At 43.6% G+C, this 15,884-nt stretch overlaps 1 protein-coding gene across 12 annotated transcripts in view; it reads left to right on the forward strand.

The window, feature by feature from the left end:
• The window catches only part of CCNY (cyclin Y), a 305,685-nt gene that overhangs the window by 194,836 nt on the left and 94,965 nt on the right, over window positions 1-15,884 (forward strand). The window contains exon 3 of one of the 12 annotated variants that reach the window (XM_054435242.2): window positions 3,703-3,809. The exons of 10 other annotated variants lie outside the window; for them this stretch is intronic. The gene's annotated coding sequence lies outside the window, so the exon portion shown is untranslated. Of the gene's footprint in view, window positions 1-3,702; window positions 3,810-4,170; window positions 5,855-15,884 lie in introns of those variants that run through there. One more of the 12 variants, XM_054435235.2, reaches the window with a different exon arrangement.

The following is a 15,884-nucleotide window of genomic DNA, read 5'->3' on the forward strand; positions in this document are numbered from 1 at the left end:
ACAGTGTTACTAGGTGGGTTGAGAATGGACACCCACAAGCCCAGGAGCCTCCTGAGGTCAGTCCCCCATAGTGCCTGGGCCACACGGGGCTGGGCCTGTTAAGCGGGGCAGGCTCGGGGTTCATGTCTTTTACCCTCTACAACAGTGTAGCCCAGCAGGTCATTACCACCTCACCTCCAGGCATGGCAGGGGCAGGGGGAGTGGTCAGGGCATGCCTGTCCTGCTGCTGTCACCCAGGCGAGCCACACATTCCACAGTGGCTTGAATGGCAGTGACTTTGGGCCTGGCAGTGTCCTCTGCCAGTCTCCTTCACTCATAATTTCATTTCAACTTTGTGTTATAGTGAAGTATTTAATATGACACTTTTTTTTTATTCTGTAATAGTTCAAATAGTAATGTATGCCAAGGTCAGACTAATATTTTGTTTACTAGCTTAGTAATTTTCTTCTTGTTCCTACCTGAATTAATTTATATGGGAGCAAGTGCTGGCTTTTTTGCTCTTGAGTACCAGAGAACATACAGTAAATAATGATTTTTACATATTGAAGTTGCAGTTGTTGACTGTGATGTTGAAGATGTCTTCAGACAGTAGTTTATACTGCATTCCACACTTGAGGCTCAAGTGATTGGGGTGATTTCTACAATTACTAGTTTGTTCTATAACTAAGACTGTTGTTGGTCTCTGCATATACTTTCAGGTCATTAAATGCTGCAGAAATGAGAAATGAAATACAAACTTTTTAACTCCTACTCAGATGTCCAAACAGCTTCTTAGTTCCTGTCAGATCAGTAATAATACTGGGTTTGGTCTTTCTTAAACCAAGCATAATCCTGTTTATCTTAGAATGAAACAGTGTTCCTATTCAGAGGTAAATAGAGTTAACCGTTACTCGTAATTTTTATTGTTTGTTTTACCATTTCATGGTGTTCATACTAGCCCCTTTTCCTTTCCCTCTAAGTGACTGCTGAAGTTCTCACCATTTCAGAATAAAATTCTTGTCCTTTGAGGTTGGAAATTTAATGATAATTGAAAAACTGTATGTGTCAGTATACTTAAAAGGAAAGGTTGTTATATCATTCTCTTCATTTTGGATGTAAAATTTAGCTGTTAGAGAAAGTTTGGAAATTATAGAAAAGTAACGGAAAAAAGCTATTGTGCTTGTCTCCTACAAAGAGAACTACTGTGAACCTTTTATGTCTCATTTCTTCTGTTTTTTAAAAGCTGGGTTTGTCTAAAACCACTGTCACCAAAGCAATAAAACCCATACCCTCCAAATTTGTATGACATATAATTGTGGTGACATTGTCTAGAACATTTTAAAAAAATTTTTTTTATTTTTAGAGAAGGATCTTGCTGTGTTGCCCAGGCTGGACTGCAGTGGCACAATCATAGTTCACTGTAACTTGGAACTCTTGGGCTCAAGCATTCCTCTTGCCTCAGCCACAGTGTCCAACTAATTTTTTCATAGAGATAGGGTCTTGCTTTGTTGCCTAGGCTGATCTCAAACTTCTGGGCTTAAGGAGTCTTCCCACCTTGGTCTCCCAAAGTGCTGGGATTACAGATGTGAGCCATCGTGGCTAGTCCTGTATATAAAATTTGTATCTTTTTCACTTAGCATAGTAAACAGAAGTATTTCTCCAATTACAAATGTATTGAACTGTTTATAAAAACTATTGATTATTATTTTTGATCACTATGTAATTTTTCATGTAGGAAATTTGCCACTTATTCAGTCCTTTATTACTAGACATTTAGGTTGTTTTCTTTTTCCTTTATAATCAATATAGTAATGAACATCTTTGTGCCTAAAGCCTCCTCTGCACATCAGATAATCTCAGCAAGGTAGAATCCTAGCAGGCATTCTAATGACTCAAAAGTTTTGGGTGCAGTCTACAAAATTACTGTATGAGAACGTATTAATACATGATACTAATATTTGAGTTAGCAAAAGCTGCTTGTTGGATGTCTAAGTTGGGCAGCATTTGGTAGGCTTATTTTTTATTCTTTTAAATTACTTCTTTCAAGTGATTAGAAACTTTAAAGAATCTTAATCAGTAGGTGAAAGAAAATCTGGCATATTTAAGGCTCTTTGTATATTGAAATAGCTGGGCAATATTTCTAGTAACCATATTGATGTTTTACTGCTATATACATGATTTGCCAATTTTTAAACTAAGACCTATAGTAAAAAAAAAATTTATATATGAATCCCGTTGGTTTCTTATTGATAAACACACATGAAACAATATTTGTCTTTATGCATTTCATAATGTTATATTCTGAACTTTTCTGTTTCATTCCATTTTTTAAAAAAGATGAGTCATGATCCTCTAAATTGATTTCATAATCTCCTGGAGGTTCCAACTCATAGTTTGAAAAACACTGTACTGTACTGTGACAGGCGGTGAATCCAGAGGAACACATGGCTTATTTCCCTGACTGCTTTTACTTTTCCTGTGTGTGGGTGGGAATCTTGTACTCGTTCATCCTGGCAGTACCTGAGTGAGACATAAGGAAGCTAAGTACCCTGCCCAATGGCATGCAACTACCAGTGGTCAAGCTCGGACACAGTCACTTCTGGGTGGCCCCCAGGTCCAGGGTCTCACAGACCAGCAGCGTAGAAGCCGTTCCAGCTTCTCTTGTCCTGGAAGACGCAAAGGCATCCGGAAGAGAGGCACATGATCTGCAGGAAAGACTCTGCCATAGTGGTTCAGCACAGGTTTACCAAAGGCTGTTCACCTGGGATAGACTGTGAACCCCCCCAGGAACTGTGGCACAAGCAGAAGTCAACCAGGGTGAAATGCAGCTTTGCACTCTGACATTTGCCCCTTAAAAACCTGGAGCCTGGTAGAGTTAGGGGTGGAAAGCAAGTTTTCCATCAGCAGAGGAGCATCTTCCATACCTCCTAGAAGGATCAGTTAAAAGTGTCAGTCCGATGGCTTCCTTCAGGTTTTGTGAACCTCAGCGGCTTCGCCTGCCCTTTGCCTTTAACCAGCCAGTGGGGCCCTGCATGAGGTGCCCGGGGAGGTGGTGCGTGCACAGCATCCTTAGTAAGCCTGGAGGCGGGTGTGCTCTCTGGCAGCAGCTTTCTTCCTGGCTTTCTTGTGGAATTGTCCTCCTTACCAAGATGCTTCTGCCAGGGTAAGAGGAAGGCCAGTGAGTGCTTGGGAAGGAAGCTGGCAGTAACTTCCAACAAACCTTGCCCCACTGTAACTTCTCAGAAGGGTGATGTGACCAGCTGCAAATACCAAACGGAAAGAGATTTTGCCTAGAGAGTTTTCAGGAGGGCCTGATGAACCTGAAAACCTTCCCTGAATGGCAGTGTACCTTCCATTCCATACAATAACCATTGAAGGGCTTCATCTTAATTAACTCACATGGACATTTCTAATCGTGGAAGAAAATACTGCCTCCCCTCACCAGATGAAACCATCGTTGAAATCAAAGCTAACAGCAGACAACACTCTGTTCCCAAAGAGCAGGTTCATTATATCATGCCAACAAGTAGCATTTCCTATTTTCAGCCTAGTTGCATTGATTGACTGGAGCTTAAAAATAGAAAATAAGAGTATATTGTTGATCTTGGATTTCTTGGAATGCTGAAAAAAATGCTGCCTTTAAAATCAAATTTTACCAAACTTGGCACATTACAGTAGGAAAACAACAGGATAAATGTGGATTTTTCTACTCCTGTTCTCTAGCACAGGGAATCTACTAGAGGGCCCTGCCTCCACTTCCATCAAACAAGGGAAGAAAATGCTCTTCATGAGGTCGCTGTTAACTGAGCCAGCATAGGGAGGCTCAGCAGGTGAGCTGGCTTGGTGGGAGGTGGTGGTTCTGAATCCCTGCTCTTTTGCAATGGCCTCGGGACCTGGGGCAAGTGACCCTCTCTGAGTTTTAGTTTCCTCAAGTACACAGTGGGGCCTTGAGAGCCTCAGGATCTCCGACATGACTGAACATTCATAAGGCTCAGTGCTCACTGTCTCCTCTTCCCTTCCTCTCGCCTTTTCTCTCTGGGTCTTGAGAGAACATGAACCAGGACCACAGTGCCACGCCCATGGCTCTTGGCATATTTTATTGAACATTATTTATGTGGTTAACAGATCAGAGAATCTTAATGATCCTCTGATGGCTCCAAGGGATGCTTCCTTTTTTTTTTTTTTAAAAAAAAAAAAAAAAAAAAAAGACAGGGTCTCACTCTGTTGCCCAAACTGGAGGGTAATGGCACAGTCATAGCTCACTGCAGCTCCAAAATCCTGGGCTCAAGCAGTCCTCCCACCTTAGCATCCCAAAGTGTTGGGATTACAGGCATGAGCCACCATGCCCAGCTTAATTTTTCTTTTATAGTCATGATGACTTAAAATAGTCAACTTTAGGTACCTTGCTGCAGTATCACAGCCCAGTATTTTTCCGCTCATGTTTTTCCCCATGTCTCAATGGCTCAGGTTTTGCAGGAGAGTGACAATTGTGTTTACTGGTGTCTGTATAATTGCACTCGCACATGTGTTCAAGGTTGTAAAGTTGCGTTCACCATTCACCAGCGTTATGGAGAGGTACTTCCTGTCTTCTTGCTCCCATTGCATCTCCGTCTCTGTCTCCCTCAGTATAGCTGAGACCAGAGCTGGATGTGGCAGCCATGTGCTTCTTGAGCACTCACATGGAACAAAAAAGAAAGAGAATGGAGCTTCTGTTGTGCTGGGCTAATTGCCTTATTATTGATTCGGCTGTATAAGTGAAATGGATTGTTTAAACATTTTTGGTTTTCTGATTGTTTTAATTCAGATTTTATTCAGCTCGGCAGCAGATCATTGATTGCACAGGATTCGGAGGCACATTCATTTATATCTTCCAGGGTAGCTTTTCTGAATGCAAATCTTGTCCATCTGGTTGCCTATTATCCATCCTTCCAAAGCTCGACAGACTTGATTAAATTCAGAACGCTCTGCCTTGATAGTGGCATCTCAAATTTTATCATTAGTTATGCATCACATTTCCTTGTGTCTGAGGTGACCCTCAGAGGCTATGATATTGCCTTTCTACTTTCTCAAGAACCAGAATGTTTGAAAGGCAGTTTAAAGTTATAGAATGAAGTAGGAAATAAATTTTAGATTTTTTTCCCTTAAAATATTTATCAGGTCTGAAAGTGAGGAAAATACTGTAGGTGATTATCTCACTTGCAGATATGCCTGTGAACTTGGCCATCAGGAGTCAGAGACGGGGCCTAGAACACCATTCACGGATCAAAAAAATAGAGTCTGTGGGATATCCATGGCTGTAAAAAGAGGTTGAATTGTTCTGCTTTCTCTGTCACATGTTAATATTATGCCATGTGATTCAAGTAGTGAACCAGCTCTTTATTCTCCTCTGAAAATGCGGGGTGGGGGGGAACTACCTTAGTATTCACATTTTGGTTTAGCCATCCAATCAAAGTTTTGTTACAGATTGGTTCCACCGTATTTGTCCTGAATTACATGTTCTTTTTCATGTTTGATGTATAACCTTTAAAAATCTTACTTAGTTTCTTTATGTGCTTTCTCCTGTTCATTCTCTTAGAGCTAATTTCTGATTATGTAGCCATGATTTCAGTGTTGATTCTTTTCAATCTAAATCTCCCTCTTTAGCGAGGATGGAGCCCTCATTAAAGTCTCTGCAGATGACTGCCTTGCTTCAGTCCCGTCGCAGCCTGGTGCTGCCTTTCTTACTTGTGGTCATGTTGTCCACAGGTCTCTCTCGTATGTACACCTGCCCGTCCTTTCTTGCTGGATGGGCAGAACTCAGCCCAGGGAGGCCTTGCCCCTCCGTGTTTCCTGTGTCTGGACAGAAGATGCACCTTACTTGAAATCAGTTGCAATGGTACCGTAAAACAGATCTATATGTTTAATCTCCATGTTGGATCCTGCACAGTTACTCTACTGTAACCCAAATTCATAGCTGTATTTTTTTTTTTTTTTTTTTTTTTTTGAGATGGAGTCTCGCTGTGTCGCCCAAGCTGGAGTGCAGTGGCACAATCTTGGCTCAATGCAAGCTTCACCTCCCAGGTTCACACCATTCTCCTGCCTCAGCTCCCTGAGTAGCTGGGACTACAGGTGCCCGCCACCACGCCCGGCTTATTTTTTTTGTATTTTTAGTAGAACCAGGGTTTCACTGTGTTAGCCAGGATGGTCTTGATCTGACCTCGCGATCCACCCACCTCGGCCTCTCAAAGTGCTGGGATTACAGGCGTGAGCCACTGTGCCCAGCCCATACTTGTATTTATAAATTCTCTTATGGGGAAATCATGAATGCAGGAATGTGAGTTGGATTCTTTATGAATTTTTTTCCTCCTGTTGTTTTAACTATTCCTCTTTTTGGTTTCTCTTTTCCCGTGTTTTTTGAGTTGGGGAAGATGTGGAGCAGGACATGTTATGTACGTGTTCTTTGTTTAAAAGAAAATTGGAAGCAGTACCTTCCTCCCTGAAAGGGGGAAAAAGTGGTGTTTTGTGTTTTCCTACAAGCTGTTTCTGCATATTTGTGCTTGACTGCTGTAGAGGAACTGGGCTTTGGGGGTATGTCAGTGTCCCAAGGACCCCACCCATTGCACCTCAGAGTTGCTGATCCCTAAGGCAGCATGGCTGTAACGTGTTGATATGATGACTTGGCCCTTTCCCTCTTCCAAGGGTGGAGAGAATCTCAGCTTTCTCCCTGCGTCCACAGTTTGTTGGAATTCTCTTTTTTCAGTTTACTTGTTCCAGACCATATAGAGTTTGTAAAGATTCTGAACTGAGGATATTGTTTATAGAAGAGGGATTTTAATAAGAAATGTTATTCAGTAATTCTTCATTCAGTAAATATTTATTGAGAATCTGGTTGCGGGGTTAGGGTGGCACCTTAGTATTCCCATTCTGGGTTAGCTTCTGACCAGCGTTTTCTCTTAGGCACTGAGGATTCTGCAGTGAACAAAGGAGATGGTCCCTCTCCTCAGAAATTACATTCCAGTGTGGGAGGAGGGAAGAGACAGATGACAAGCAAAATAAGTACTGTAATCTTACCTTCTGCGTCTGTAGCCTCAGCTGTGTAGAATGCCAGGGACATGTGAGGGTGTGAGCCAAGCCCGTCCTGAATTGTGTGCATTGAAACTCTTAACCACTGCTCCCAGGCCTGCCCGTGTGTTTTTTTCACAGGTCTTTCCCCTTTCAGGGAACCAAGGCTCTTTGTTTCCCAAGGTGGATCCTTTAGGCTCCTCTTTGCATTCACTTCTAAAGAACGAGAGAGCGTCCTTTCTCAGCCCTTAGTTGATTCAGAGCAGAAAATGGAAGGGAGAGTGAGGGGCAGATAGGGAGGCAGGGGACAGAAAGACCAAACCTGAGAAGCAGAAGCTACTTCTATCAGCTGAGGACCTCAAGGCTGAGCCACAGAGAAGAGAACAAATTGTGCTTAGCATGTGGAGGGAAGCCCGCATCATATTTTGTAAAAAAAGCTTATTTTAACTGATGATTAAAATGAAGCTTTAGTTCAGGAGAGGGTAAAAATAGATGGAAATCTGTTCAGATGGGATTTCTTAGTTGAATCCAGAGTGATGCAGATACACCGTGAGAGGCAGAGCTGAGTCAAGAGGCTCCTGGGCCAGCACTGCTGTCTGAGAGGCCACAGAATCTCTTCCAAAGGTGTAGATAGACCAAGCTTGTCCAGCCTGCAGCCTGCAGGCCACATGTGGCCCAGGAGGGCAGCCCAACACAAATTTGTAAACTTTCTTGAAACATTATGACCTTCTTTTGCATTTTGTTTTTTGTTTTTTGCTCATTAACTATTGTTAGTGTTACTGTATTTTATGTGTGGCCCAAGACAATTCTTTTTCTTCCATTGTGGCCCAGGGAAACCGAAAGATTGGACATCCCTTGTGTAGACTAATGAAGTGACGCTTCTTCCCAGGCATGATGACACTGTTTTGACAGGGCTGCACCCTGTTTTGACAAGGTGGGACTCTGTCTTATAGGGGTACAAACAAAGGAAGTAACGTGGTAGAGGATGCAGAGTTTTCTCAGAACTCCTCCTAGGTTAGTAGTGGTGGGTTCCACCTCCTCCACCAGCTCAGCCCCTGTAGAGCATACTCTCATTGCACCATCATGACTTGTCTGGAGGTTGAGGAATGGGCAGATAATTATTATACCTGTTACTTAATCAGATGTGCACTGGATAAGCACCTGCTTGGGGCTCTCCTTGTGTTGGGTACTTGGGGGGAATACGTACTTGGAGGGGAGTACTTCACACCAGGACTAACAAGTACAGCTAACTGATCTTCCAGTCCCTTGCTAATTAAAAGGAAGGGAAAAGGATTACTGGCTGAGGTAGATATAAATGCAGCCTAAAACAACATCTGTTAGCCTGGAAATCAGATACAAAAGCTGTGAAGACCTCCATTGCATGCTAGTGGAACAGCAGGGGATGTTAACAGCATCTCTTCCTTGGTGAGGTAGCATGGTGTCATGGGAAAGAATGGCCTCTGTTTCAGGTAGAGCTCCCTGATATCGCTGACCTAGCGTCTCCCTGCCGCTTGGCAGCTGTGTGAACTTAGTAATGTTGTTTAACATCTCTGAGCCTCTTTAAAAAAATCTCTCTCTCTCTTTCTCTCGCACTCATATATCTCTATATAGTTATTGAGAATCAACTCACTGTAGGCATTGCATAAGAGAAACACAGTGGTGATGCCCCCTGGCCCTCAGGGTCCCACCTTGTTGAAACAGTGTCATCATACCTAGGAAGAAGCATCGCTTCATTCATCTACACCATGGGTGTCCAATCTTTTGGCTTCCCTGGGCCACATTGGAAGAAGAAGAATTGTATGTGTACACACACACACACACACACAGAGGATAATTATTAGAAGTTTCAAGGTTTTGTGGCAATTGGAATTTATGTAGGTGAAATGCCTGGTTACAGTGCCTGGCACATACCATTCATTCGGTAAGCATCAAGCTACTGTTATTATAAATATGATTTGAACAAATAGAAGAGAAAAAAGAAAATACCTTTAGCAGGAGCTCAGAGGAAATAATCAGCATGAAATGTTCGTGGAACATATTTAATGTGTTATCTATTCTGTTGCATAAGGTTTTCTAAAGTGTCCTGAATGTGGCAGCACAGTACCTATGGCATGGCACAGTATCATAATACTCCTCACTCAGTTATTTCCTCCTTTCATTAACCCAGGTTCTCTTGTTTTATTTGTTACTCAGTCATTTATAGAGCATGGATGATAAGTGATGCTTCATGCCAAGCACTGTACTGTGTCTAAGATGAACAGGATACAGTATTTGTAATCAAAGGAACTTGTATGTGGAGGTTGGGCTAGGACATCCACTTATTATAAACTGAGGGAGGGATGTGAAGAGTGGGGAGCAGTGGGCAGGGGTGGGAGGGCTGATGATCCACCCAGCTGGCCTGAAGTAGGAGACGATGGCATGGACAGCTCCCAGGCCCACCACTGGGCTGGCTGAAGGTCTCCTGTTTATGGAAGCAAGTGGGGGATCTGAAGGATGACACTTTCCATATCCTGTGCCTGAGGTTTGGTTGTGTTAAAGAAAAAATTATTCCATGACTCTTGTTAAAGCACAGTAAGGCAAACCTGACTAAGGACCATCTCGATAGGTAGAGGGACCGCAGCCATGAGGTTTTGTGATGGGGGAAAGAGATAGGTTCAAGTCTGAATATAGCATGGGCAAGTGGGAATTTATAGCCAAGGAGCAAGGGATGTGGTTAGTGAATGGAAAATTACTAAGAGGAAACATCAGGAGTAAGGAGAATTCTGGCTAAATCAACCCGACAGGATTCTTGCTGAAGGCAGGCCGGGAGGATCACCTGAGGGTGGTCAAGGACAAGGAGCTTGATTAGACATCGAGGGTCAGGGGTTCTTGCTAATCTGACTTAGCAGGGTGCTTTGCTAAAAGTGGAGTTTATAAGAAAGTGCACAGATGGGCCCAGGAGAAGGTTCAGAAACCTGACCAAAGCTTGGCCAAGCAAAGACTCTTTCTTTAGAGTCATCCCCCAGCATCTTGGGGATCTTTTTCAGAATACTTGGGACCACTTGATGAAAATTCGAACCCAAGGTCTCTTTTGCTGCCCTTTTTCTAGTGTTCATGGCTTCTATGTGTATTATTCATGGCAAAGTATGGGCCCTTGGTCTACTGAATGATTTTGTGTTTGAAAGTGGAAATGTCTGATGTGTTACTGAGGTATCCCAATGTTAGCATCTTCATTTGTCCCTGATGTTATTGAGTCCAGCCTGCGTACGTAAATGCCATAAATAAATCTCTCTGTGGATTTTCTGTTTTTTTCCCCCGGCACATCCCACTCTTTGCCCCTCTCCTTATACGCAGTATAGTTATATTCCAGGCTCCTCTAATCTCCAGGCATTTGCTTCAATGGTGGCCACACTCTAAGGCACTCAATTCAGTACTGAAGTTTGATCCTAACTCTAGAAAACCAAGTCTTTACGTGTCAGCCATAAACCTCTGGAAGTGGATTAAATAGGAATATTGATGATTAATGTGAATATTACCACAATATAATAAAATTGATGTTTTTCACTAAAGTAACATTGTGACACCTTTGTATCCATAGAAACAGTGTTTCTTCAAAGCAGCCATGTTAGGTGGAGCTCGTTTTGATGCCTCTTTAGGAATGGCAGTAGTCCTGGCTCACCAGTGGCAGAAGGACCCCGTCTCGCCACTGGATAGTGTATCCGCTCCCTTTCTCCTGTATTTTGCTCCTTGAGATTTCCTGCCCTTAGCATCTCTGCATCTTCACCCTCATCTCACCCTTCTGTTATTGCTTTGCCATTATGATCTGAGAAGATCCTCTTTTGAAAATCAGGAAACCATGGTGATCTAGCTAGACAGTGAGACCATGCTGAGGCTGGAACCAAGAGCCTTACTCTGAACCTAACAGGAAGCGAATGAACTTTCAGAAACACAGAGGGCAAGGACCTCTCTGCCAGGACCTGTCTTGTTTGCTTATTTGCACTCACTGCTGCTGCAGCTGCTCTCTGTGGCAGCTTCTCAGAGTGTGTGGGTGGAGGGGTCATTCCGGAGCAGAGGGGCTGGTGCTGGATTGGAAAGCTGCCTACCACCCCAGGTCAGAAACACCAGCCGTCCCTCTACCCACAGCCTGCGCAAGTTGTGTCCCAGATCTCAGTGTGGGTGGTGCCCCTGTCAGGAGGGCTCTTTCCATTGAGCGCTTCTGCAGGGTGCACTGCTGTGCTGTGAGGAAGGCAGAGCAGAGGACAGTGGGATCTTGGCATTCCCAGCATTGTATTGTGTATCAGCTACGTTAGGCCTTAGTTAGAGATATTTGGGGAAATGGTTGCAGCGGCACTTTTGGAATGTATAAACTGCTGGTAAATGGAGGTTCTGTACACTGAAAGTGAAGGTGTGTCTCCTTGACACTGTCTTTTGGCAGATGGAGGTTCCTGATCTTCATGGCTTCTAAGTGACTCCTTTCACTAGAGGGATTCAAGCTAGGGTTCTGCATTCAGATGCGCTAGATGGGGAACCATAGTTGTGCTATGTGCTAGGAGTCTGACTTTGTATGATTTACCTTATCTGGTTCTCCTTATTCATCTAAAAAATAGGATTAGTAATGTCTATTTTAGAGAGTGTCTGTGAGGATTAAATAAACATGTCTGGCACATGGTAGATGCTTACTAAACATTAGTTTCTTCCTATGTTCTTGGTTACACATAGAGTTAACGTTCAGAAAGCATCTGTTACCTCAGTAACAATGGACGTAGAATATGCTAACTCAGGTGATCCAGAGTATATGCATATATGTATATAAGTTACTGAATCTGACAGAAGAAAGAGTCAAGGATGTTTTGGTGACTGAACTCTAAAGCAGCATAACCTCGTGGAAGGTAATAAATAGTGAAACCCTGGAAGCACCAATTTAAAAGGAAAAAGAGTCAATGAAGCTAAGAGATTACAATTTGATAACAAATGACATCATATACCAACACTTCAGGAAACAACTGTCAGGCAGAACTTTAAAAAAAGATTTATGGAAATTGTTTTAAAACTCATTATTAAATTTGGCAGCACATCCTCAACTTGGAGAGAAAGGAAGAGGCAAAGAAATCAAAGGCTCTGACAGTAATTTATGGATGTAGGCAAATGATAAATACTTCCAGAGCTTGAAATTTACACCATCATTTGCTTGAAAGTAACCACTTGTTAACTGGATTTGGGAAGTAAGTTTATGACATTGACCTACTCCCTGATCATCAGCAGAGAAGCTGCATTATGGAAGGTCTTGCCTGGCCAGCATTAAAGCTTCAGAGTAACAGTGGGCAGAGAAGGTGCAGGAAGCTGCTGCCTCTAGAGCTGGAGATGGTAACAGGCTATCTTTATCTTACTGAGCCTGGAGGAAAAGGTTCTAGGAAATGGGAAAGAGGAGCGGTGTCAGGCATTTGGCACAGCTGTCAGTGGATGGGGCTTAATTGGATTGATGGGCCGTGGTTTTCCCACAGATAGGTTAAACCCAGCAGCATATCCACTGCCGAACTGGGTCTTCCAGCTCCCTCCTCTGTGCCTTAGCCCAGCGCATGGCCCCATTGTCAACCACTGCTTGTCACCCTCATCTGCCTCCTTGTCCTCATGTTCCAGCTTTCTTTACTTACCAGGTGCATCCCGTCTCCTCCAGATCTTCAAATCCATCTACTTTTTCCATCCCCTTTCCCATGTGGATGATGACCACAGCTGCCAACTGACAACTTTTACTCCTTGGGCTCATTTTTTTCACCAGCGTGCGGTCATAATGGTGTTTTTAAAGTGTGTATTTGGTCCGGTCACTCCACTCAGTAACTCCCTGGTTCCCTGGGGATAAAAATCCAGACTCCTTCACCAATTTTTTCTCACTGCTTCCGCCTTCTTATGGTGTGTCTCAAATGCCCAGTATGCTTTTTTTTTTTTTTTTTTTTTAATTAACCCTTGCGTCTTTCGTGTACTTTGCTTCTTATACCCTTCGCCTGCTCCCTTGTTAGCCTGGGTAACTAACCCATTCTTCCTGGAGGCACTTACCTGGGGCAAAAGCCTCTGACTTGTCTGCCTCATGCCCCACCCCCAGCCTTTAACCCTGGGGGCCACAGGGCCTCACCATCGTGTTTCTCTTACGGAACACCTACACCGAGTTGATTCTCCATAAATATTTGTTGAGTGTTTAATGGAGTAATGATAGTGGACTCAAATGCCTTTTTTCTAGCTTTCAGGGTGTTGTCATTTCATATGCTTTTCAGCTGTCTGCAACAGCAGATTTCATCAATATTGCCCCATAGTTAAAAGACCTAGTCATTTGCCAGGTATTAAAATATCAGCAATCCAAGTGGTATTTTTCCTGTTCCATTGATAGTGCTAATTCATGCCTCTCAGGAGAGGCTGGTTGCTAGGAGATTCTTTCTTTGAGTTCATCTACATTTGAGTTAATGGTTGGTCCTTGCCAGTTTTTCCTTTTCTTTGCTTAAGTTGTTGAGAAGAGGTATTTCATTTGATCATTCTTTTATGTTCCTTTCATTATTCAGCATATTTGTTAATGACTGTTGAACATTTGGACTTTATGCATGGTACGGCGAGTACTGTTCGTGTCCTAATGTGGTACTGATTTCACTGACCGATGGCCCCCGCCGCCCAAAGCCTTTGTGCTGGGATCCGAGCGCCGATAGCTTTAACCGGCATTGTTGTTCTGATCGTCCTAGGACCCAGTGAGGTCGTCATGTATATTTCTCTGATACATGATTTTTCTCTTCTCCTTTCTCTGAATTTAAACTTGTGACTTCACCTTCACATTTTCTTTTAATGAATGTCCTTCTAAACATAAACACCAGCAGTCAAATTTGAACTGTTGAGATGTCATCAGTGGTTTGTCCCTCTGTCCTCAGGAAAAGTACAACTTCTTGTTCTGGCACCCAGGGCTTTCCAAGGTGGCCTGAATCCACCTTGCCTGCTTTCCTTACCCACAGCTTTTCTTCTTCAACTGTCTTGCCTTGCGTGTCTACTGGCAGTTCCCTAATAAGCTTTTCTCTGTCCGATATGTGCTTTGGCCTGTCCTCTTCCTTCTAGCTGAGATGCACCTCCTCTGAGCAGTCCTCCAAATAAAAATCCAGCTCTGTGTGAGGCCTGCCGAAATCTCACCTGCTCTGTGCAGTCATCTCTCCTCTACCAGTTAGACTTGGAGCACTGCCCATCATTGCTGTATGTGTGATCCTTACTGCATTCTGCCTTGCTTCAGGATTATCAGCAGGGTAGTGGGAAGAGAGAGAGAGAGAGAGTGTGTGTGGGGGGGGGTGTATGTGTGTGTGTCTGTGTTTGCTGTGGAAAGAAGCTCCTTGAGAGCGAGGACTGGATCTGAAATATCTCTCTGCATTCCATTCAGTTCCATTCCTTGGTGGCATATAGAAGACATTTTAACTAATTTACTGGCTCATTTCTGTAGTCAGCACACATTTTGGGGGTATGGGGGGCACACATTCAAACCAGTGGTTATAGGGACGTGAGAAGTACATAGGCATCATGTACCAGGCTTGGTGGGAGTGGGAGAGAGGCACGGAAGTGAGCCTAGGAGGGTCAGGAAGGCTTCCAGGGCTTAGGAGTTTGCCTGACACTTGAGGTGGGAGCAGGAGTAGGCCAAATGGCTTCCCCTAGAGAGGATATTCAGGGCAGAGGGGCTGGCCTGGTCAAGCCTGGGAAAAACTGAAAGAAGATTGTATGGTGGCAAAGTTGCTGGAGCAGAAAGTGTGCGGCAAAGAGATACGGGAAACAAGGCCAGACTGGAGGAGCAGGCCAGCTCTGTAGGGGTGATGATCAGGTACGGCAGCTAGCGAGAGCTTGCCAGTCCCAGTGTTGTGAATCGGAGAGAGTTCTTGGGTGTGTCCGCCTGTGCCTGTGCTTCTATCAAGCCTCACACAGAAGGGAACAGGCACTAGCATTTATCCTGTTGCTCCCGCTGTCCCTCACCCTGACCTGGACTTTTCGTAACCCTCTTTATGGTTTTCCTTACCTGGCCTCTGGTGAATGTGGCAGTAAGCAGTAGAGTGCTCAAAAGGGAGCAGTGTTAGGGTGAAGCAGGGTTCCTGGCAAAGCCACAACTAAATTTTAAGGTTTGGTTTTGTTGTGCTTTTTAAATAGAGACAGGGTCTCGCTGTGTCACCCAGGCTGGAATGCAGTGGCACAGTCACAGCCCACTGCAGCCTTGAACCCATGGGTCAAGTGATCCTCTTGCCCCAGCCTCCCTAGTAGTTGGGACTAGACGCCTGCACAAGCATGCCCAGCTAATTGAATTTTAAATCTTAAAATGAAAGTAGGTTGTAAAATGAACTGTGACCAGACAGAGTGATAATCTTTAAACTTTCCAAAAGGATTGATAATTCTGTGAGCAGGGGCCATACCTGTTGTGTTTACTGCTGTGTGCCCAGCTCAGCATGCAGCCCATGGCTTGACACAGGGCAGGGTATGTTTAGGTGTGAATAATTGTATGTACAGATGAGTATATACGTGAGTGGAATGTATTTCTATACATTATAGATGTATTTTGGCTTTTTATAATCTATATAAGGTCTTTACACATCTTTTGTTAAATTTAATGATGTTTTGTTTGTATTGCTTAGTAAATGGATTATTTTTTATTGTCATTATTAGTATGCTAATTGTTTATTGCTCTGGGCCATATTGTTCTCAGTGAATACCCTGTTGGCCTTGGGAGGTACAGTTTCTCATTGTGTGGGACACTGGTATGGAAAAATAGCAGCCACTTGACATGTGACAACTCCACGCATTGCTGAACACCCCTAGGGTGAAGAGGATGACATTGCTCCTTTAGTTGAGCACTATTGCTGGGATAAAGGAATGAAATTGATTTCTAT

The sequence above is a fragment of the Pongo pygmaeus genome, chromosome 8, assembly GCF_028885625.2.
Source record: "Pongo pygmaeus isolate AG05252 chromosome 8, NHGRI_mPonPyg2-v2.0_pri, whole genome shotgun sequence".
Classification (NCBI taxonomy): domain Eukaryota; kingdom Metazoa; phylum Chordata; class Mammalia; order Primates; family Hominidae; genus Pongo; species Pongo pygmaeus.